Below are 20,579 nucleotides of genomic sequence, written 5' to 3'. Positions count from 1 at the left end.
CCGCGTCTGGTCACTGCAGAACATTCAGTTTTTGTACAGCGGCTGCAGGCCTTGACTTTGCAGTGAGGTGGAACCCGCTCCCCCCCACCCCCAAGTCGCTAAGTGTGACTTCCACGCGTCCGCGCGAGTCGACCGATGCTCTTTCTGGAGACGTCCGTGCCGCGCTGAGAGCCCCGCTGGGGCTGTTTTGACAGTCTTGGCCCGCCGAGTCTGGGGGTTTGCAGGCCGGACCAGCCCCCACCTGGAGCACGGCCACGCCCATCCCTGCCCCAAGCTGCCGAGGCTGCGGACAGGAGACCCCAGAGGGTGGCTCGCTGCTCCCGTGCGAGGCTAGCTTGTCGGCCCAGACCCAGACCCAGTCCTCAGCAGCGGCCAAGTCAGCAGAGAAAGTCACGTCAGTCGAGGTTCCCCTCCGTGTCTCCCTGAAGCCACTGAGCCTGGGTCAACAAGCGTGGGGGCAGAGACGCAGAAATGGCAACTCCCGCCTTCCACACCTCCCTTTGGGACCCGATGCCGGGATGACCCCCACGCAAGTGCCCGCTGGGCGGACCTGCTCCCTGAGGGGAGGGCGAGCGGCCGTGGTGGCACCCGCGTCCCCCTGACAGGTGGCCGTTCCAGCAGCAACCGTGCCCGGGCGACCGACCGGCCATGTGACCTCGGCCCCCGCGACACCTGCTCCCCGGAGGGGCCCCCCCCCCCCCCCCAACATCGGCAGCCTGAAAATCTCTCCAGGTGGTTCTTGACCTATACCACTCACTGTTTCTTACTTAAAATTAAAAAAAATATTTTTGTTTTAGAGAGAGAGAGTGTGTGTGCGAGAGGAGGAGAGGGGCAGAAAGAGAGAGAATCTCAAGCAGGCTCCACATTCAGCTTGGAGCCGGACGCGGGGCTCGAGCCCACGAACCGTGAGATCGTGGCCTGAGCCGGAATCAAAAGTTGGGCGCTTCGCTGACTGAGCTCCCCGGGCGCCCCCCCTTATAACATAATTTTTAATGCTTACAGGATTACACTGTAAATATCATTCAGAACTGGAGCCGCTCAGTATCTTAACTAGGTTTCATTTCTTGTATTAAATTTTGTTTTTTCTTGGAATCAGTGAGGGCTCCGTCCTTTTAGAGACGCCTCCTCCTGGACGCTGTTGATGCGGCCACGCTCTCCAGACCCACGCCTCCCCGCAGGATGCGCAACTGGTCCTGGCGTCCGACCCTCCGTCTCACGGCTGACGTGTCCCGGGCGTGTTGCGTCCTCCTCCCACCTTGGCAGGCGCCCCTGGGTGGAGGGCGCCGCCCGGGGGCTTCCTTCCCCGCTCACCTGGCGAGCCTCACCCCGCTGCCCACGGCCACGGCCTCCCGTCGGGGTTGCTCCCTGGCCCTGACGTGGCACATTCTGTGGTAGTTTCCGGAGAGGGGACGTGTGGGAGGTGAATGTTTTGAGGACGCGCCCGTCTAAAACTACGCGCATCCTTTCTCCATCCTTGACGTATTTGCCCGCGGATATAGTTTTGCGTTGGACAAGACTTCCCCCCAGAGGCCACTCCCCGCGTGCTCCAGCTTCCTGGGTTTCAGCGGAGGTGTCCCCGTCGTCCTGATTCCCAGCGCCCTGCCTCTCCTCCTGACCTTCCGGAGTCTTCGCTTCTCGGTGGCTTGAGACCTGTGGTCACCAGGCGCGTCTCGTCTCGTCTCGTCTCGTCCACTGGTGCAGGTGGACGAGGTCATGCCCTTCCTCCGGGCCTGTGACCTTGACAGTCTCCTGCCCCTTCCTCTGCTCTCTGTTCTGGACCCCCCACTTCGAGTTGTGAGGCCCCCTCGGCTGAATATACTTTTCTTACCTTTTTGTCCTGTTTCAGCTCTTAGTTTTCTTTTTGACGAGGTTTCCTCAGCTTTTTCTTCCACTCGATCAACAATTTTACACTGTTGTCACAAGAATTCCTTCTTATTCTTTGAATATTCTTTTTTTGTTTTAATTTTTTAAATGTCTATTTATTTTTGAGAGAGAGAGAGAGAGAGAGAGAGCGAGCGCACGAGCAGGGGAGGGGCAGAGAGAGAGGGAGATGCATGGAATCCGAAGCAGGCTCCAGGCTCTGAGACCCGAGGCTCAAACCCACGAACTGCTGAGATCATGACCTGAGCCAAAGTCAGACGCTCAACCGCCTGAGCCACCGAGGGGCCCCTCTCTTTTTGTTTTACGTAGCATCTTCCGTTTCATGGCTGCAATACTCTCTGTCCAGATAATATTTTCTATGAAGTTTTTGTTAAATAGATTGAATACATAAATAGGTACTTCTCTCCCCCCCCCCCCCCAAAAGCTTGGGCATCTTTGGATGAACACTGATTTTACGGGTCAGGATCTGCGAAGCCTGCTGGCCAGGGTGGGACCTGCCAGCCCGCTGTGGGACGTCCACGTCTGTCGCTCTCCCTGGTGCCGCGTCAGTGGTTTGCAGGGGGGCCTGCCAACCTCGCGAGGTGTGCGAGCCGAAGGGCACGGGTGTCACGACTCCCTGTGCAGGCTTCTGGGGCGGCTCCCTCTTAGCAAAGCCACCCCCTGCCCTCAGCTGTTCCTGGGGCCTCCCTTCCGAGGCCGAGCTTGTCTCCGGCAGGGGTGGGGGAGGGCGGTGCGGTGCCTTAGCTGTGCAGGCTGGGGGTCTGGTGGTCCCGTTCACCATGTCTTCCCAGGACTCACCCCGGGCAACCTTGAGTGTCGCGGGTTTGGAGGCTGTGGGGGCAGGTGCTGAGGGAAAGGGGTCCTCCGTGGCCACTGCGGGGTCTGGTGGCCTTCACAGCAACACTTGGGGGAGCCGGATGGCGGCTTCTGCTTGGAGACACCGCCCCAGACGCCAGGCTGTGTGTAAGGGTGTCCCGGGGGCCGTCACAGAGGGAACGTCACAAGGAAGGAAGGCATCACGGGGAGGGTGTCTCTGTGGTCTGGCGTTTCCGGATGGAGCATGTCCCCTGAGCGAGGAGGAGATCTACCCAGGCTTCAGGGCCAGGTCCACCCAGGGAAGGGATGCTTAACGTTTCTGCACTGGTGTGTGGGGGACAGGGTGGCACAGCTGCTCGCATGAGCCCCTAGGTGACCATCCCTGGAGACGTGTCCTGGCCAGACTGAGTCACACCCAAGTGCTTGAGGCACCGTGCAGGTGCACAGGTCTCTGTCACACATATTCCCGGAATCAACCAGCCGGTTCCGGCGTCATTCACGTTTCCGCTGAATTCCATCTTGTTCTGTAGGGTCGAATGCAGCGTTTTCCTGTCTATCTGGCTGCGGCCAAATTCTGAAGGCAGAGGCTTCCTCCCTAGTCTCCCGGCAGATTTCAGATCCGGCGAATCTGGTGACATTTCTCTCTGCACGTGCCTGTGGGAACGCAGGGGGCGAGCCAGCTTTCCCCCACATAACCCTGAAGCCTACGCGGGCAGGGTTCTCCGCAGCCCCCGGAAGGCGGGAGCAGGTGAGGACAGTGTCATGTGCGGGATCACACAGGGCCACCCCACCCGTTGGGGGCCAGGCATGCGTTGTTCCTTCCAGACTTTTCATTCCCTCACTGCTGTCAGCGGGCAATCACAGCGACTGTCACTCGACGCGGGATCATTGGCGGATCCAGTGAGATGAGGCCTCGAACACGGATGCCCAGAGCGTAGCAGCTGAGCCGGACCCGGGGGAGCCCCTGTGACCGCAGGGGGGGTGGCGGGCCCTGCAGTGTGCAGACACCCCACGGCTCACCGCCACGGCGTCTGAGAGACTCACGTCTCCAGGGGCTGCAACATGCAGATGCGTCTGTGGAGAAAATACAGGAATTTTTTAGGTGAGAACGTACGAGTCCGTTTTGCAGACAAAGGGAAGAGGTGTTTGGGATTATGTCAAAGCGTGTGGATTTGTTTTTTAACCTCAAATGGAGACGGTTTTCCCAGGTGGGGGGGTCCGTGGTCACCCCAGCGGCTGAAGTGGCTGTGATTCAGGAAGCGAGGCAGGTCGGTGGTCAGTGTCAGAACCTCTGGCCGCCGGGGACCTTCCGCGATTGTGGGCGTGATGTCAGGAAGGAGGTACACAGTGGGGGGGGGGGGGGAAGGTGACTGTGGCGGGCCCTCCGCCGGATGCAGTAAGTAGGTTAGAACATGAGAGACGCAGCTGATTAATGAGCCAAATGACAATGCTGTCCCTAGACCAGTGTAATCAGACATAAAAGCACATTTGTCTCTGGAGCAGACAGAGCCCCTTCGTGAGTCACGGAGACTGGCGGTCCTTGGAAAACCCAGAACGCACTTTGTTCTCATTTCTTCTTTTTTCTTTTTAAACCTTATCTATTTAAAAAATTTCTAGGTTTATTTATTGCTTTTGAGAGAGAGAGAGCGTGCGCGAAAGAGGGGCAGAGAGCGAATCCCAAGCAGACTCCACGCGGTCAGCGCGGAGCCAGACGTGGGGCTTGAACTCGCAAACCGCGGGATCACGAGCTGCGCGGAAGCCAGGAGTCGGAGGCTTAACCGACTGAGCCCCCAAGCGCCCCTGCTCTGGTTTCTTCTTTGGCGTCACGAGGCCACACCCGAGTCACTCAGAGGGTCCTGGGCCGTGTTCCTTGCAGAGCAAGGCCGGTCCAGACGCTTGTTTGTGGGGGGTGCGTCCCTGGAGGATTTTTTCCAGAAAGCTGCTGTTTCTCTGCGTTACAATAGTAGCCTAATTAATTTTATTTATTTATTTTTTTTAATTTTTTTTTCAACGTTTATTTATTTTTGGGACAGAGAGAGACAGAGCATGAACGGGGGAGGGGCAGAGAGAGAGGCAGACACAGAATCGGAAACAGGCTCCAGGCTCCGAGCCATCAGCCCAGAGCCCGACGCGGGGCTCGAACTCACGGACCGCGAGATCGTGACCTGGCTGAAGTCGGACGCTTAACCGACTGCGCCACCCAGGCGCCCCAGCCTAATTAATTTTAATATTCGCCTTACTGTGCATCTAAGCCGGTTGGAGGATGTGTTGCAGGAGGAGACACAAACAGGAGACGTGCCAGTCTGCGGTGTGGGCCAGGCGGGCTCCGATGGGGGCTGGGAGCCCGGCGCTCGCCCCCGGCATCGGGGGACCAGGCCTCGCGGCTGATTGCTCGAGCAACCTGCAGACACACTCCCAGCCCATTGAAATTCCAGGCATCTCCTCATACAATTCCCACCTATGTAATTGTCAACTGGACCTTATCATCATTTATTATGCAAAACTGAATTTTTCTGAAGCGTGGAGAATGAAGTAATTTCGTATGCAAACAGTCAGAACTCTCATGTGTATTCTGATTACGTACATGTGGATAAATTCACTTATGATGAGTGACAGTGTGAGGTTTTGGGGCCGGGCCGGTCAATTGGCGAAAGACACTGATGAAAATGACAAACTGAGTGCCAGAAGTGTCCCCGACGCATCCTGGAGGAAACGTGCAAAATGTCAGTGGCTAGCGGCTGCCTGTTAATAACCGAAAATGATGGTGTGTAATGAGCAGAGGTTTCGTGGTGATTGAAGAGTGATCTCTTTTGCTCATCCAGATGCCGCTGCGTAGAAATACCTATTGCTTTTTACTGACAAATGTTAACGACCTTTAAACCTTCTGCTACAGGCCCTGTGTGCCTTGGCCGAGTCAGGGGGTGACACTTCCTGCCTGCATGGGGTGGCATTGGGTGGGTGCATTCCCCCCCCCCCCCAGTCCCTTCCAGCAGGGGCACCGGCTCCGGAGGCTGGGGGTCTCCGCTCGCCCGTGGGCCAGTCTGGCCTTTTGGGAGCACCTACATCCAGGCTGCTCACAGGTCCTGACCAGCGGGGGCAGCATTTTGGACCCCTGTCAGGGAGCCCTCGGGCCCAAGAGAAGGGATGGAGTTCACGGCGTTCAGCGTGGCCCGTTTTGACGCTGAGGGCAGCCTGAGGCCCCCCAGGGGCAACACAGACACCGGGAGGGGTGGGGGCTGCACCTGGGTTCTGGACAAGCACGGCGGGTGGGGGTCTGCACGTCGCGGTAGAGGAGAGCCCCACGTGAGCTGCTTGCCAGGGCATCTCCGAGGCTGTTTGGAGCAGGGATGGCCGAGCCAGGCGGTAATGAATCAGACAGGGATGACTGAGTCAGGCGGCCTTCCATCCTCGAGGACGGCAGGTGTGCAAGCAAATAAAGGCCACGAGACGTGGGGCGCGAGGTGGGGAGGGGCCCGCTCCGCGTGAAGACCCTCCTTGAGTGGAGGAACTCAGAGGCTTTGCAGGGTTTGGGGTCGGCTGGCCAGGGTGGGGGGCTGCCCCCGTTCTTCCCTGTTTTCTGCAAGTCAAGGGTGGGCCAGGGAGCTGCGGCCGTGGCGTGGGGGCCGCGGGCTTCCCTGCACGTTGGGAGGGTGCGGACCCCTTAAACCGTCTAGCACAGGGCACATTCCCCGGTGGAAGTCCTCTTTAGTAGCTCACAAACAAGAGCTTGTGTAATGCTCTGTGCTTATAGAATGAAAACCTGAAGCAAAAACACCCCAAAACCCAGAAAACTTAAATATAAAATAAATCGATTGAAACACAGCAAATAGTACAGGAAACGGTGAGGACCATAAACCAGTAGGGTCAGCGGGGCCCTTCAAGGTGACACAGTTGCCCAGCTGTGCTTCTGCAGCCAAAGAAGGCGAAGTCAGTGAAATGCGTTGGAAAAGGCCGACTCTCGCAGCCTCTCGGGGGTTGAATTATGTGCCCCCGAAACACACGTTTAAGTCCTAACCTCTAGGCCTGTGTATTGACCTTATTTGGAAATAGGGCCTTTGCAGATGCCGTCAAGTTAAGGTGAGCTCGTACTGGCTGAGGCCCGAAGTCCAGTGGCTGGCACCCTTAGAGGAGGAGGGACAGGGACACATAGGGACGCACGGGGGCACCAGGTCACGGCGGGTGCAGAAGCTGGGGCGGCATGTACACAAGCTGAGTGACACCAAGGGCGGCAGCAGGCAACAAAGGCCAGGGGAGGGAAGGAGGGACCCTCCGCCAGAGCCCCGGGGGCCTCTGCCCGGCTGACAGCCGACCTCGGGCCGCGGCTCCAGACCTCGCGGCGGGAGGGGCGTGTCTGTGTTTCCCCGCCCCGCTCTCGTAGCCACCCCGGCAGCCCCGGACACGGCGTGTCACCCCACGCGGCCAGGTGTGGTGCGTTCAACGTGTTAAAAGCTCGCATCTAACATTAAAAAATAGCTTTCTTGGGATCTGATGCGCTGTTTCCAGCCCATCCTTGGGATAAATCCCACTTGGTCCTGGGGTATAATTCTTACTGTATATCCTGCTGGGGTCAGTCTGCCGGGGTTTCGCTGAGAATTTGTGCCTCCGTATTTGTAAGAGGTATTTCTCTGCAGTTTTCTTTCTTTGTGATGTCTTAGCCCAGTGCTCACGCCAGCCAACACTGGCCTCCTAAAAACGGCGTATTCTTTAAGAAAAAAGATGACTCCCGATCTGTCATTTCATGACGCGCCCCAGCACCCTGCTCAGGATCAACACGCAGACGCTGAATCTCCAGTCCAGGGCACCGGGGCAGCGGATGAGCTGGGAAGAACCCTGGAAGTGTGTCAAGGCCGCGGCCAGGGGCCCTGAGCACCGGTACCTGCCAGAGGTGACGTCTCGTGGGCAGAAGGCGGGCTGCTGGAGAAGCGCGGGCTGCTCGGGGGGCCGAGGCCAGGCTCGCTGCGCTCGTGGGGGCCCCACAGTGTGAGGCGCCCCGACCTCACTGCCCTGTCTCTGTCCGTCAGGGCTGCTCTGCACGGGCACGTGGCCCAGCACCCACCCCGCCCCACCGGCCACTCGGCCGTCTCGGCCCCGCGCCCCGACAGCCACGCTGGCCCACCGGGACCGCCCCATACTCCCACCTCGGGCTGGGAAGCTCTCCCCGGTCTCCAGTCGCTGCCTGGACCCTTCCCCAGAGAGGCCTTCTTGCCCCCACGGCCCCCAGACTCGTCCCCCTGCTTCGTTTCTCCACACAGCCCCGTGGCAGCCTGGCCCTGTGAACCACTGCGCAGTCTCACAGGAGTGTCCGTGTGCGTCCGCCAGCAACACCAAGAGCAAAGCCGCCAGTGAGTGTCCTTGGGGCCTCCAGCGGAGGCCTCGCGTGCTCTGGCCAGGCGCTCACAGGGCTGTGTCCCAAGCCTTTGCTTCTGGCGGTTTCCTTTAAGATGAGAAGCTCGGAAATGCCCTTGCCTTCCCTGGACGGTTTTCCTCCGTGTTCTTGCGTGAACCGGGGCGTCAGGATTCCAGAACTCCAGAGCCAGGAAGCTCTCTGGCGGCATCCAGTTCAACCTCCTGTATACGGTGACAAGTGTGAGCCCTGGAGAAGCCGACTGCCTCTCCCTGGGTGCCAGGGCGGGGTGGCGGTCAGGGCCGCCACACTGCTCCTGGAGGCCCACGTTCAAGTTTTCAACCTGGACGGAATGGCAACTTTGAAGAGTGTACTTAGGGTTGGAGCAGGGATGTGACGCGGGGCCGGGAAGAACGTGGCTTCTCAGCCCAGGATACTGGCTTCCCCCGCCCCGCCTTCCTCCTGGGACCACGTGTAAGCATTTGAGCTCACTTCCGGGGCCTGTGGTCCACAGGCACAGCTGGGGCCCCGAGGTGGTCTGGGTGGGGCTGGACGTGCAAGTTCATGGCCCGCGTGGACTTCGACGTGCAAATTCGTGGCCCTCGCGGACTGAACCTGTTCCCAGCACGCAGAGCTGAATAAATATTTGCTGATTGATTGAATGAGTGAATGTATAATTTTAAGCCTCTGGCTCTCAACTAATCCGGGACTCCCGGGAAATCAGTCTTTGTGAAGTTTCGATCAAAGTCGCCTCAGATCCTTCTGGAACAAGGCAGGATAGAAATAACAATTTTAAAGACAGTGGACGTGAGTGCCGGCGGAAGGGCAGGAGGGACGCGGCTCCCCGCCTTCAGACTCTCGCCGGCCGCCTACTACGTGCCAGGCTGCGAGGTGCCCCCATCCCGCGTGTAACCTCACCGCCGAACAGTCTCGGTCCCGCGGTGTGCGGGGGGACGCGGCTCTGTGACGAGTCTGCGCGGGTGACGGCGACCTGGGCGGTGCCGGCTGGGTCTTGAAGGATCAGCCCGGGTCCCCGCAGGGTGCGGGGAGGATGCCGCCGTGTGGGAAGAGCCACAGACAGCGTGGGCCCCGCCTGCCGGAGTCCAGCCTGGCGGGGGGCGGCCAGCGTGGGGAAGGCTCCTCCAGCGGAGGGCGGCCCGCCAAGCTGTGCGGGCCTGGGCTGCGTTTCCTCGGGGTGGCTGAAGTGACTGCTCGACGGCCCTTGGGCAGAGTCGTGCAGGGGGGGCGAAGGCGGATTCGGGCGGGGAGGGGCTCCGGAGGAGGCAGAGGAGCGGCCGTGCTGTGGCCTGAGGTCAGGGGGGAATTTGGAGCGGAGGCCACGCGTGAGGCCGCCGGACGGGCAGACGGGGAGCCTTCCTGTGGGCTCCCGGTGTCCTTTATCCAACCCGGGGCTCTGGGAGGTGGAGCTCGGTGCCTGGGTTTTAGGTGGAAAAGTCAGCAGAGCTGTAGGTGAGGCGAGTCTGGGGGAGGCCGTGGTCCTTGGGCATCGTCGTGGGCGTGGGGGTTGGCGGCTGACGCCGAGAGGGGACAGCTTCCCCCGTGAAATGCAGGGAGCCCGCAAGGGGAACGTGGGGGTGGGGGGTGGGGAGGGACACCTTCGCATCTGAAGCCACCTCCGAAGGTAACACTTGGTTTGCACAGGGCTTCCTGTTAATCTTCGTCTGGTTATTTCACGTGCCGTCGTACTGCTGTGGGTTTGTCTGCATCGTCCCCACAGTGCTATTCGTGAACCTTCTGTCAGCCCCGCCGCTGGTAAGGACCCCCACGTGCTCCCCCCACTGGGCTTCGGGAACAGGAGGGAAGAGTGAGGCCCGCCCGCGGCCTCGGGGTCTTCCTGGGACCCCGTCACTGGTGCGGGCTTCCTGTTTACCCTTAATCACCCAGAACTCTGACTTCCGGGTAATAGACAGCTAGCTTTCTCCCCAGCCCTAGCGTCAGGAGCCAGGGTGGACCCCCAGCCCGCGTCTGGAGGCAGCGCTTGTCAGGACAGTGAAAGAGTTCGACCCTCGCCCTCTGGAACCACGAAAACGCGCAGGAAGATGCTATCCGGCCGCCCTAGAGACCAAAGGGATGCGGGTCAGGGCACGTATAAGGGCCCTGGGGGCAGGGTGGCCCGTAGGCGGGGCCCTGGGCAGACAGAGCCCACGGGTGCCCCGCGCCACCGGGTCCCACGAGGAGCACGCCAGCACCCCTGGGCTGCTTCTTTGCCAGGACGCCCCCCGTCCAGTCCAGATTGCTTTACTGTGGCAGCGGTCTCTGGGTGACCCCATCAAGGACCCCCCACCCCCGTCGCCCCTCGGCCCTACTCCAAAGCCTTCTTTCTCCCCGCGAGGCTCCGACTGACGCCCCGCGGATTCCGGGCGCGGGAGGTGGGGGGGCTCGCTGCAGTTCGGGGAGGGGGAAGAAGAAATGGAAGGAGAACCTGCAGACGCGGGCAGGTCGGTGCCCTGACAGCTCAGCCTTCCTCAGGGACCCGGCGCTCTAGACGTTCTTTGTTCTTTGACGTGGGGGAGGTGAGAGCTTTCGCGGGGCGCTGGGAGGGAGGGGGAAGACCGCCGCGCATGCGCTCCGGACCCAGAGCGGGAGACACGCGGGCGGGAACGCGCAGGCGCAGGGCCGGGCGGGCCGGGGTGCCTCGAGCCTGACTTTGTGAATGGGGGCGGATGGCTGAGCCCCCTCCCCGCCCCCCCCCCCCGGGCGCGGGGCGGGCGGGGGGTGGCAGTCCTCCCGGCCCCAGGCGTGCTGGCGGACCCGCGCCCGGAGCTCCCCTCCGCCCCCCGCCCGGCCACCCCTCCCACCCGGCGGGCTGCCTCCGCACCTGCCCGCGCCTGAGACAGGTGCAGCCCTAGGCCGCGCCCCCGCCCCCTGCTCCCGCCCCTCCCCACCCCCCCCCAGTTCTCCCTCTCCCCTCCCCCGCGCCCCAGCCCCCGCCCCTGGCCCCCTGCGCCCCCAGCCCCGCTCCCGGCCGCCGCAAACCGCAGGGGGCGGGTCCCTGCTCGGCTACCTGTGCCGTGGGGACACCCACAGCCGGGCGCCAGCACACATCTCAGCCCGTAGAATTAGGAAAGGTGGGCGGCCACCCACCGAAAACCCACCGCCCCGGAGCCCCTGCCCTGGTTGGAGGAGAAGCCGCCCCCGCCCAGCTCGGCGGCCCCCAGGTGTGAGGCACAGCAGTGAGACAATGGGGGGGGGGGCTGGGCTGGAGAGGACCGTCACAATCCCGTGGGGGCGCCCGAGGGGGCGGACACGACGGGGGGGCGCATCCCCGTGCGGCGTCGGCACACACGTCACCCTTAGATGTCCATTTCCGGGGACGGTAGAGGGCACAGGCGTTGGGCCCCCCCGAGGGCACGGAGTTCCGACCCTGGCCAGAATGGGATCGTGCTCCGCGAGCAGTGAGTGAGTGAAACACACCCTCGGTTCCGTCCGAAAGAAAGTCCGGAAGAAAAGAGCACAGACCTGGATACAAGTACCTGCCCCCGGGCACCGGGCAGGGCGCACAGAGGGGACTGATTGTGACGCAGAACCCCACGGCGCGAGGGAGCGCAGCCAGCCTCCCCAGCTTCCCTTCGGGGTGAGGGGCGCGCCTGGGAAACGAGCCTCCAGCCACGGGCGGCGAGGGGCCCGCGGCTGAGCCAGCTTCCTCGGGGACACACCGGAGCCCCGTGGGGGCTTTGCTACCCGGTGACCCCGGGAAAAGGTGAATGTTCTCATCCATAAAGTGGGAGTGAACTGGGAGCGCCAGGAGCCCCGGTGAGGACCACGCAGTCGCGGACGGGCCTCCTTGTGTGTTTGGTGGCCCGCATGGTGCCTGCTGAGTCGGGGGGGGGGGGGGGGGGGGGGTTGGGGGTGCGGTCTGGGGCTGCGAGCCAGGCGGGCTGGTGTCCGGGAGGCGTGGCAGTTCCGATGGGCCCCTGGCACTGGCTGCTTGCGCGCAGGGTTCGCTTGGAGACTCACTGCCGAGCGCCCTTCTGTTCAAGCGAGGCCCGGGCTGACCAGCGCTCTACCCAGTGAGCTGCCCTTTGGGAAATGGGGTCTGAGGCCAAGTGACAAGCCCTCGGTCAAGGCGTGTAGCATGAGTGTAGCTCAGGTAGGCGGGATTCTAGTACATTTCTGGGTGACATTTTCTCCCCTTTCCCAGATGTCACCTAGGAAAGTCACGTAGCCCCTTTGGGTCCTGACGTTTTCATCTGTGCACAGGTGTGTGTGCATGTGTGGGTGTGTGTACACGGGTAGGTTCACCATGTGCATACAGTCGTGTGCATGTGTATGTGTGTGCACACGCATGTTGGCAGAGGGAGGGGTGGGCATACACGGCCTGGGAAACATCTCCCAGAGCTAACAGTCTCTCCCTCATCATCCTTTTCCATCAACAGATGTGGGCCACCTGCCTCTCCTGTCCCAACGCAGCTCTGGGAGGGTCTCCACCGAGCCCTGCTCTGCAACCGCAGACTTCTGCTTTCTCTCAGCCCCATTTGCTGCCTCCCCCCTGCTGGCTCATCCCCATTTCCTCCCCCTCCCCGACTCACCTCTGCACCGGGCGCCCTGCCCTGCGTCCAGTGCTCTGCAGGGCTGCTCCTGGCGCGTCCCTCCAGCAGACTGTCACTTGAAGGTGACAAGAAGGTGACAGCAGCAGAGCCAGCTCGAGCACAATCGCTCCGCACACTGACCCTCAGGATCAGGATGCGGGAAATGGTGTAGACAGTGATAGACGGACGTTCCCGCCGCGGAAGCCACTCTTCCACTTCTCCCATCTCCTGGGGTCCGTCTTTTGTAAGCCACGTGGAGGCCGGCTGTTTGCTGAGGTGACTGGAGGGCACCCGGCAACGCTACACCTCGCGTTCCATTTCAAGCTGCCACACCTTCGTCCTGCTCTGGAAAATTGGTGCGTGGATCGCCGTGTAGGTTCAGGGCTGACCTACAGGAACAGCGGCACGTTTGTTCTCATTAACAGCCCTCACATCGGTCTGGTGCCTTACAGATGATCAGAGATTCCACGTATTTCGTCCATTTGTTAACTGATGTGGTTTGCTGCCGAGCCATGACTCAAGAAGGGGCTGACCCTGCATGGGATTGTTGGGGGATTAGAGGCATGTCCTAAACCACCACTGTGCCGTCGTGGCTGGAAGCACATCCCTGAGCCTTCCGGGGGATCGATCCCTTTGCAACAGTAGCTCCCACTGAGTGAGATGGTTGGGGAGGGGGCGTCTTTGGTTAAACGGGCATTTTGGGTAACTGCGAGCTCTTAACGTCTACCATTCATGGAGTATGCGTTTCCAAAGAATTAAAACGCAGACGGTGCTTCCGGGGCTACATCCTTGTGAACACAGAGGCAAAAATCCTCAACAAGAGATTAGCAAACCAGATTCAACAGTCCACACGACCACTCACTGCGGCCGAGCGGGGTTCATTCCAGGGATGCAAGGATAGTTCGACAGCCACGCAGCCACCAACGGGATTCACCGCGTTGACCAGGTGGAGGATAAAAATCACGAGAACACCTGCAGATGCAGAAAAAGCGTCTGATAAAATTCAACATCCACTTGTGAAAGAAGTCTCAAGGAAGCAGGTATGGAGGGAACATAGCTCACCCTAATAAAGGCCGTATATGACACCCCACAGCTAGCATCATCTTTGACGGTGAGAAGCTGGAAGCTGTCCTCTGGGATCGGAAACAAGGCCGAAACGCCCAGACTCACCACTTCTAGTCAACTGGAGGTCCTTCTGGAACAATTGGGCAAGAAAGAGAAGGGCACTGAAATGGAAAGGCAGGGCAAGACTGTCACTATTTCCAGATGCCATGATGCCCTATGGAGAGGACTCTGAAGGCCCTATAGAAAAACCCGTGAGAGGGGCGCCTGGGTGGCTCGGTTAAGCGTCCGACTTCGGCTCGGGTCATGATCTCACGGTTCGTGGGTTCGAGCCCCACGTCAGGCTCTGTGCCGACAGCTCGGAGCCTGGAGCCTGCTTCCGATTCTGTGTCTCCCTCTCTCTCAGCTCCTCCCCCACTTCCGTTCTTGCTCTCTCTCTCTCAAAAATAAACATTAATTTTTTTTGAAAGCAGTATCTTGAAGAGATATCCGCACGGCTATGTTCACTGCCACATTATTCACAGCAGCCGAGATATGGAAATGACCTCAGTGTCCACTGATGGATGAGGATATATACAAGACGATCTATTAGCCATATAAAGAATGGAATCTTGCCATTTACAACATGGAGAGACCTTGAGGGCATTATGCTCAGTGAAATACGTCAGAGAAACAAATACTGTGTGATCTCTCCTACACGTGGAATCAAAACCGTCCCGCAAAAACCAAGCTCACAGATACAGAGAACAGATTGGTGGTTGTAAGAGGCAGGGGGTGGGGGTTAGAGAAACGGACAAACTGTGTGTTTTGTGTTTCTGTGTTAGTTTAGCTTGAATTTGAATTTATTTAGTTTAAATAATTTGAGTAAAAATTGTAAAAATGTAGATGGTGCCTTATTCCCAGGTAGGAAGCGCTATTTGAAATTTAGAATGTATTTTCCACGAAGAGTCATCAATGGTGTTGAGATTCCCAGGCCGGTTTGCAAAAACCTTTAGCAGTAGAATAGAAAACAGTACTGCTGAAATAGCAATTAGACAAAACAGAATACAATCGCACAGATTAAGATCTTTAGAAGTGATTTGGAGCCCCGCTGGTGAAAATGAAGGATGTTCGATTGCAGGGTTTGTGGGGCGAAAGGCATGGCAGTTCTGAGGGGGAAGTCTGAACCCTTCAGGGGCTTTCGAGGTGAAGGGTGCTGGTTCCTTAATATCTCTGGTTGCACCTTCCGATTTATGGCTTAACTTTGTTTTGTATAAATATATCATTAACTTTATTCTTAGGTTTCTCAGCAACTATCAAGTTTTTAATTTTCAAAGAGGAAAAGAAAAAGTAAATGGCAAGAAACTGTCTAGATGGGCGCTTTCCTGAAGCACCAAGGTCAGATCACAAGAGGCGGGGAGAGAGGAGTCTCCTTTCCTCAGCTGAGCTCACCACGCGGGACTAGCGAGGCCTCTTGCCTCGCCTGGAGTTTGGCTGGGCCGTGACTGGCCTCTGGCTTCTAGAAAGTGGCAGAGGCCCTGTAAGCTGTCCCAGGCCTGGCCCTAGAGGCAAGCGAGCTCCCCTGGGTCTCCCACCAGGTCGGCCAGGGCCACGGCAGAGGAGCAGTGCGGGGTTGTTGTGTCCCTCTATACAGCGGGTTCTTTTCACTAGATGTGGTCGAGATTTTCTGGCAGTTTGTTACACACCGAGCCACGTTTCTCTTCGTATTTTTTCTGTTCGGGGCTTGTCGGTTTCCTCAAACTATACAATCAGGTCTTTCCTTAAACTCGGGACTTTTTTGAGTGTTAGTTGTTCGAGTATTCTTGCCCCGTTCTCCCTCCTCTTCCTCTGGGACTCCTGTCCCGTGAAGGTGCCACCCCGGCCGTGGACGTGCAGGCTCGATAGCTCAGAACGAACCCGCCACCCGTGCCAGACTGCACAACGATCGTGATAGCGTGGTGGCTGCACGGTCCCTTGGGGGGGGGGGGGGGGGCGCCGTGGGGACAGCGTGTCCTTCCGCGACGTCCAGCGCCGGCTAGAATCCTGGAGGCCGGGCCCGGGCTCACCTGGAGGCGCCTGGTAGTGAGAGACGGCGAGGGCCCGGCGCGGCGCCCTACGGGGGCTCCCAGGCGGGCGGAGGAGGAGGGAGAGGGCAGGCAGGGGTCCCCGTGCCCAGACAGCTCCCCCGGGCTGACGCACCAGGGACATTCTGCTGGCCTCTTGTTGGTTGAGGCCGCGAGGCACGTCTGCCCGGCCCGGCCGCGTCCGGCTTGTGCGTCCCGGCAGGCGGTGACCCTGGTGGCCTTCCACGGCGACCTCTGCTTCGGGGGGCGGCAGAGCGCGGCGTCCCGGGCCGGGCCGTAACCTCCTCTGGGAGGTCTCATCCAACCTCACTCCCGGGTCGGGGCCCCATGTGCCCTTCCGGTCCTGGGACTTACCTTTCGGCCAGCGCTTCCTGTCGGGCCGCCTGGGAATAGGCAGGCGTTTGGAGCGGGTGGCCCGGACACCTGTCCCCAGCAAATGGCCGTGGGATCTTGGCCAGGCCCATCCCTCTGTGCCTCAGTGTCCCGCTCGGTAGCGGGTCGGTAATAACCACACCTGTTCTGGGGACAGTCGCGAGGGTCCAGCGAACTTGCGCGTGAGGAGCAGAGGGCGGGTGAGCGCTCACGACTGTTGGCTCCGTGCTCCTCCCCCACCCGTCTCGGGGCTGAAGTCGGGGCTGTGGTCCACACGGCTGCCTGGCCCGGGGCTGTCGCACACGGCGGCTGTGTGCTCCGGGAGTAGAGCCCGGGCCCCTCACGGCCCACCCCTGCAGGCGCCTCCACGGGCTGTGAGGGTCCAGGGGGCGGGCGTGGCGGCTGCGTCCACACACAGGAGAGCCGGTGACACGGCGGAGAAGTCTGACTTAACCCCTGCACAAATATGACAAGTTTTATTTTTCCTAATAAAACAGATTACTTATCATCTGGCAGGAGTTGAAAATTACTCAGTCTAAAAACGTCCGGTGAACAAAGGCTTAATTTCAGCAAACGGTTCTAAATTGAGCGCTTACGCAAGGCAGCTTTCGCTCCCAACCCGAAAGTTCACCCCCCGCTTCCACATAAAAGGAGAACTTGCTCCCGAGTGACTCTGCTGGACAGACCACCTCCCCGCGTGGGAGTCACTGCGTCTCCGGGCCTTTCAGGGCTGGGGCGCCCCGCAGGGTGGAGGCTGGGGGTCCCGAAGGCACGAGATGGGCTGTAACTTCCTAGGGGAAAACAAGGAACGTGTGTGTGGGAGACAGAAGTAAAGAGAGAGACAGAGACAAAGAAAGACAGAGAGACAGAGACAGAGGGACAGAGACAAGGAGGGACAGTTAAAGAGAGACAGAGACAGAGAGAGGGAGACAGGGAGAGACAGAGACAGAGACAGAAACAGGCAAAGAGACACAGAGAGACAAAGAGAGAGTTAAAGAGAGACAGAGATAGAGAGACAGAAACAGAGACAGAGACAAAGACATATAGTCAGAGACAGAAAGAGAGACAGAGATAAAGATACAGAAGCAGAGACAGATAGACAGAGACAGGCAGAGATAGAGACAGAGAGACAGAGATACTGTGAGATAGACACAAGCAGAGATGCAGAGACAGAGACAGATACAGAGAGACAGACATAGGCAGAGATACAGAGATAGAGATCTACAGAGAGACAGAGACAGACAGACAGAGACAGAGATCCACAGAGAGACAGGAGGGACGGACAGACAGAGAGACAGAGAGGGAACCATCAGCATCACTCAAGCTCTACATAAAGGAGAGGCCAGGAGGGGCCGCTGAGTTTCGGGCGCGGGAGCTTTAGTGCTGCCCCTGGAAGGCCTGTGTTGTGTCCTGGGCGCCTGCCGGGGGTGGCGGGGGTGGGCCTGAGCGGTCGTCCCAGCAGCGCTTCTGAGGGGCCCCGATCGCGGCGTTCGAGGATCCAGGTCCTGGGACTCCCGACAGCCACACGGACCAGAGGGGGCCGGGCCCAGGCCTGCGACGTAAACCCCGGAAGGCAGGCCGAGAGCAGCACGGGCGGCCCCACAGCGGGCTCCGTTGAGCTGGGGCTTGGGGCGGGCGTCCTCACTGTCCCCTGTGGGGAGGGGCCTCCCGGGAGGACTCGGGATCGGGGCTGGGGCAGGCCTGATGCTAAGTGGGGGTATCAGGCAGGAAAGGTAGGTGCCCGGGGTGGAGGGGGTGCCTGGGAGAGCCAGGCCAGCCCGAGACTGAGAGGCAGTGTCCTTGCCGTGTCCCCGAGTGCCGTGGTCAGGTCGGCCAGGGCGAAGCGAAGTTCCCATCGCCTCACAGCCCAGGACCCACGGCGGGAGGCGGAGGGCGGGGGCACCTGGTCTCCAGTGGATGACACCCCCGCCCACTTCCAAACCAGCCCAGGGCTCCCAGTGGTGGCTGCCCCCCACGTGCCGGCCCCGGGGCGTCTCACTGTGACCTCGCACCTGCTTCTCTGCTTCTCACCTCGCGTCAGCTGCCCGCAGGCTGCAGACACGTCCCTGGACTCTTCCTCGCAGGAGGGCAGCGGGCCGGGGTCCACACGACCGTGAGCTGGCCTTCCCGGGCGTGAAGTCCGGGGGGCGGGGGGGGGGACGGTCACACAGAGGGCCACCCGCACGCCAGCCGGGGCCCACGCACGTCCTCTGCTGAGGCTAGTGCCGGCTGCCCTGTGCAGTGAGCCCGTGGTCCCTCCCCGAGGAGGCACAGGTGCGGGGAGACGGGCCTGCGTCCGCGGCCCTCGGCTCCGACCGGCAGAACGCTGCAGGACGGACGCTGGGCCGCCCGGTCCGGACTACTGGGAACGGGCCGGCTTTTCTTCTCTCCTTTAGGAAGGCCGTCTGCCCGAGCCGGATGTGCGGGCGCAGCCGCTCAGGCTAGTGGGGCAGGGGAGAGGCTCAGAGACACGCAGCCAGGGTCCCCGCGGGCCCGCCGTCCCGGCCAGCACTGGACAGGAGGCCGAGCCCGTCCCGCGTGTCCCGGCCTTGCCTCCGTACGGCCGCGGCCCCGCGACGGACCCCACGTTACGCCCGTGGTCGAGTCCAGCCAGCGCGGAATCATGAGCGCGGAAAGGTGGTTGCCTGAAGCCACCGAGCCTGGGGTGTTTGTCACACAGCGGGGGATGTTGACCACGGTGCTTGGTGGGGGAGAGGGGGAGGAGGAGGGAAGGGAAGGGGAGGGGAGGGCGGCTCCAGCGAGGTCCCGGGCGTTTACTCCCCACAAGGGACGAGCCCGCCTCGTCCTAACGAAGGTGCTTATGAGCCTAGTGTGTGAGAGGCAGTCCCCAGCGTGGCCACAGACGTCCGCATGTCCGGAGAACCTGTGTCTCAACGTGAGGAAACAGAAATCACATCTTTGTGCCGTTTCTCAAGAACAAAATTAAGATTTAAAAATGTATGTAATTTTGTTAGTTGTAGTTACAGAGCAACGATTTCTGTGTGTGTGTGTGTGTGTGTGTGTCTAATGGTGACCAGTGCCAATTTAGAAGGATCTGTGTAAAGTCCTTCAAGTGACCCATGTCGGAGGGAGACAGGCCACCGTCGTGTCTGAGTCACATTGCTGTCCGGTCAGAGCACAGAGGCGGGGGCTGCAGAGACGGTCAGGGGTGAGGCCTTGCTTCCCGGTAGTTCTGGCGCCGACAGCAGGGGGGGAGCGTGGGGAGTGTGCGGGACTCAGGTACCAGTTCACTCAGGCCCTCGCACCCTTTGCTGGGCGCCCCCTGCAAGGCTCCAGCCCCACCTCCCCGGGCCCCCCTCCCCCACAGGCACCTAGCACGCACCCCGGTTGTGCACGCCCCACCCAGTCCCCTCCAGTTCCAGCTCTGGGCGCCGCGGCTCCCCCACAGCAGGCCGGATCCGCCTTGCCCACCTCCGCCGCAGGGGTGAGCTTGTTTGGGAAAGAAAGGGGGGGGGCACAGGTGACAGGGTTTAATGGGGCCACCCTGGCTGCTGACTGGGGAGCAGAGAAAGACGTGCACGATAGCCCGGGCCAGAGGCGGCAGCTTGAACTTGTGGGGGGGGCTGGGCTCTGGGGGGGGGGGGTGGGAGCGTCTGTGAGCCTGAGAAAAGGGGAAGGTGGGGGGAGGGCCTCCGGACGTTTGGGGCCCTGAGCACGCGAGTGGCTTGTGGGGGGGAGTTTGCAGTCCAGGAGGCCTTGCGGAGGAGGGGACCAGCTGGACGGCCCGGGGTGGCTCCCGCGGGCTGTGCAACCAGGACTCAGACCACCCCCGTCCGACGCCTACCATCTGATTATCAGCCCCTAGGGGTTTGGGTTTGGGGACGGGACTGGATGCAAAGTCTGGGTGAGGAAGTCACATTTGGACGGTGGAGCAGGCCCTGGGAGTCACATGGTCCCTGGAGCCCACGTTCTCCGTGGACGTGGTTGGTGCTTCAAAGCAGTTATTTCTGCCTTTAATCTTGTCGCAAGACGGGATCTGAAGCGCTTCACAAAGAGGAACACAGGGCAGGGCATCAGAGAAGGATCAGAGCAGAGCGGAGGACTTGTGCCCAGACAGCCTCCTGGCCGTGCTCGTGGAGCCCTAGGTTAAGTGTCCCCCGGAGTCGCGGACCCCCACGCTCCCCCGGGGGGCCTGTTAACCCAGATTCCCACCCCCCACCCCCCAAGGAGACCCTGACCCAGTAGGCCTTGAGTCCAAACCTCCCCATGGCCTTACAGCTGGACGGGGCCCCCCAGTGGCCCCAAGCTTGGGCAGATGGTGAGTCTTGGTGCCCGCACCGCCCGGCCACATCCTCGTGCCTATTCAGGGCTGTTCAGCCTCATATTCAGGCCCGGCAGCCTCTGTTCTTCCCACTTGAGTCCAGTTGTACGTGTCGTACACTGCACAAGGGCCTCTGGTTGAGGGGACAAGTTGGGACTGAAATCCAGCCCTGGCCTTGTGGGCCCCATGCAGGACGCTGCAGGGTTAGC

General features: G+C 60.6%; 3 long non-coding RNA genes across 3 annotated transcripts; 1 reads left to right on the top strand and 2 right to left on the bottom strand.

Moving 5' to 3' along the window:
- Nucleotides 1-1,051: 1,051 nt before the first annotated feature.
- Nucleotides 1,052-10,848, bottom strand: LOC147582909 (uncharacterized). The gene is made up of 2 exons (XR_015243538.1): nucleotides 4,912-10,848; nucleotides 1,052-4,665 (listed from the first exon to the last, which is right to left on the bottom strand). It is a non-coding gene; the product is annotated as an uncharacterized LOC147582909 (long non-coding RNA).
- Nucleotides 10,849-11,251: 403 nt separating this feature from the next.
- Nucleotides 11,252-14,537, top strand: LOC147582908 (uncharacterized). Its single transcript, XR_015243539.1, has 2 exons — nucleotides 11,252-11,636; nucleotides 12,439-14,537. It is a non-coding gene; the product is annotated as an uncharacterized LOC147582908 (long non-coding RNA).
- On the bottom strand, nucleotides 13,429-16,349 carry LOC147582907 (uncharacterized). Its single transcript, XR_015243540.1, has 3 exons — nucleotides 16,071-16,349; nucleotides 13,654-13,786; nucleotides 13,429-13,563 (listed from the first exon to the last, which is right to left on the bottom strand). It is a non-coding gene; the product is annotated as an uncharacterized LOC147582907 (long non-coding RNA).
- Nucleotides 16,350-20,579: the final 4,230 nt, after the last annotated feature.

This window comes from Puma concolor, chromosome A2 (assembly GCF_028749965.1).
Source record: "Puma concolor isolate L17-30 chromosome A2, mPumCon1.1.hap2, whole genome shotgun sequence".
Taxonomy (NCBI): domain Eukaryota; kingdom Metazoa; phylum Chordata; class Mammalia; order Carnivora; family Felidae; genus Puma; species Puma concolor.
Note: the sequence above shows the minus strand (reverse complement) of the source record. Positions and strands in the feature narration are given on the sequence as shown.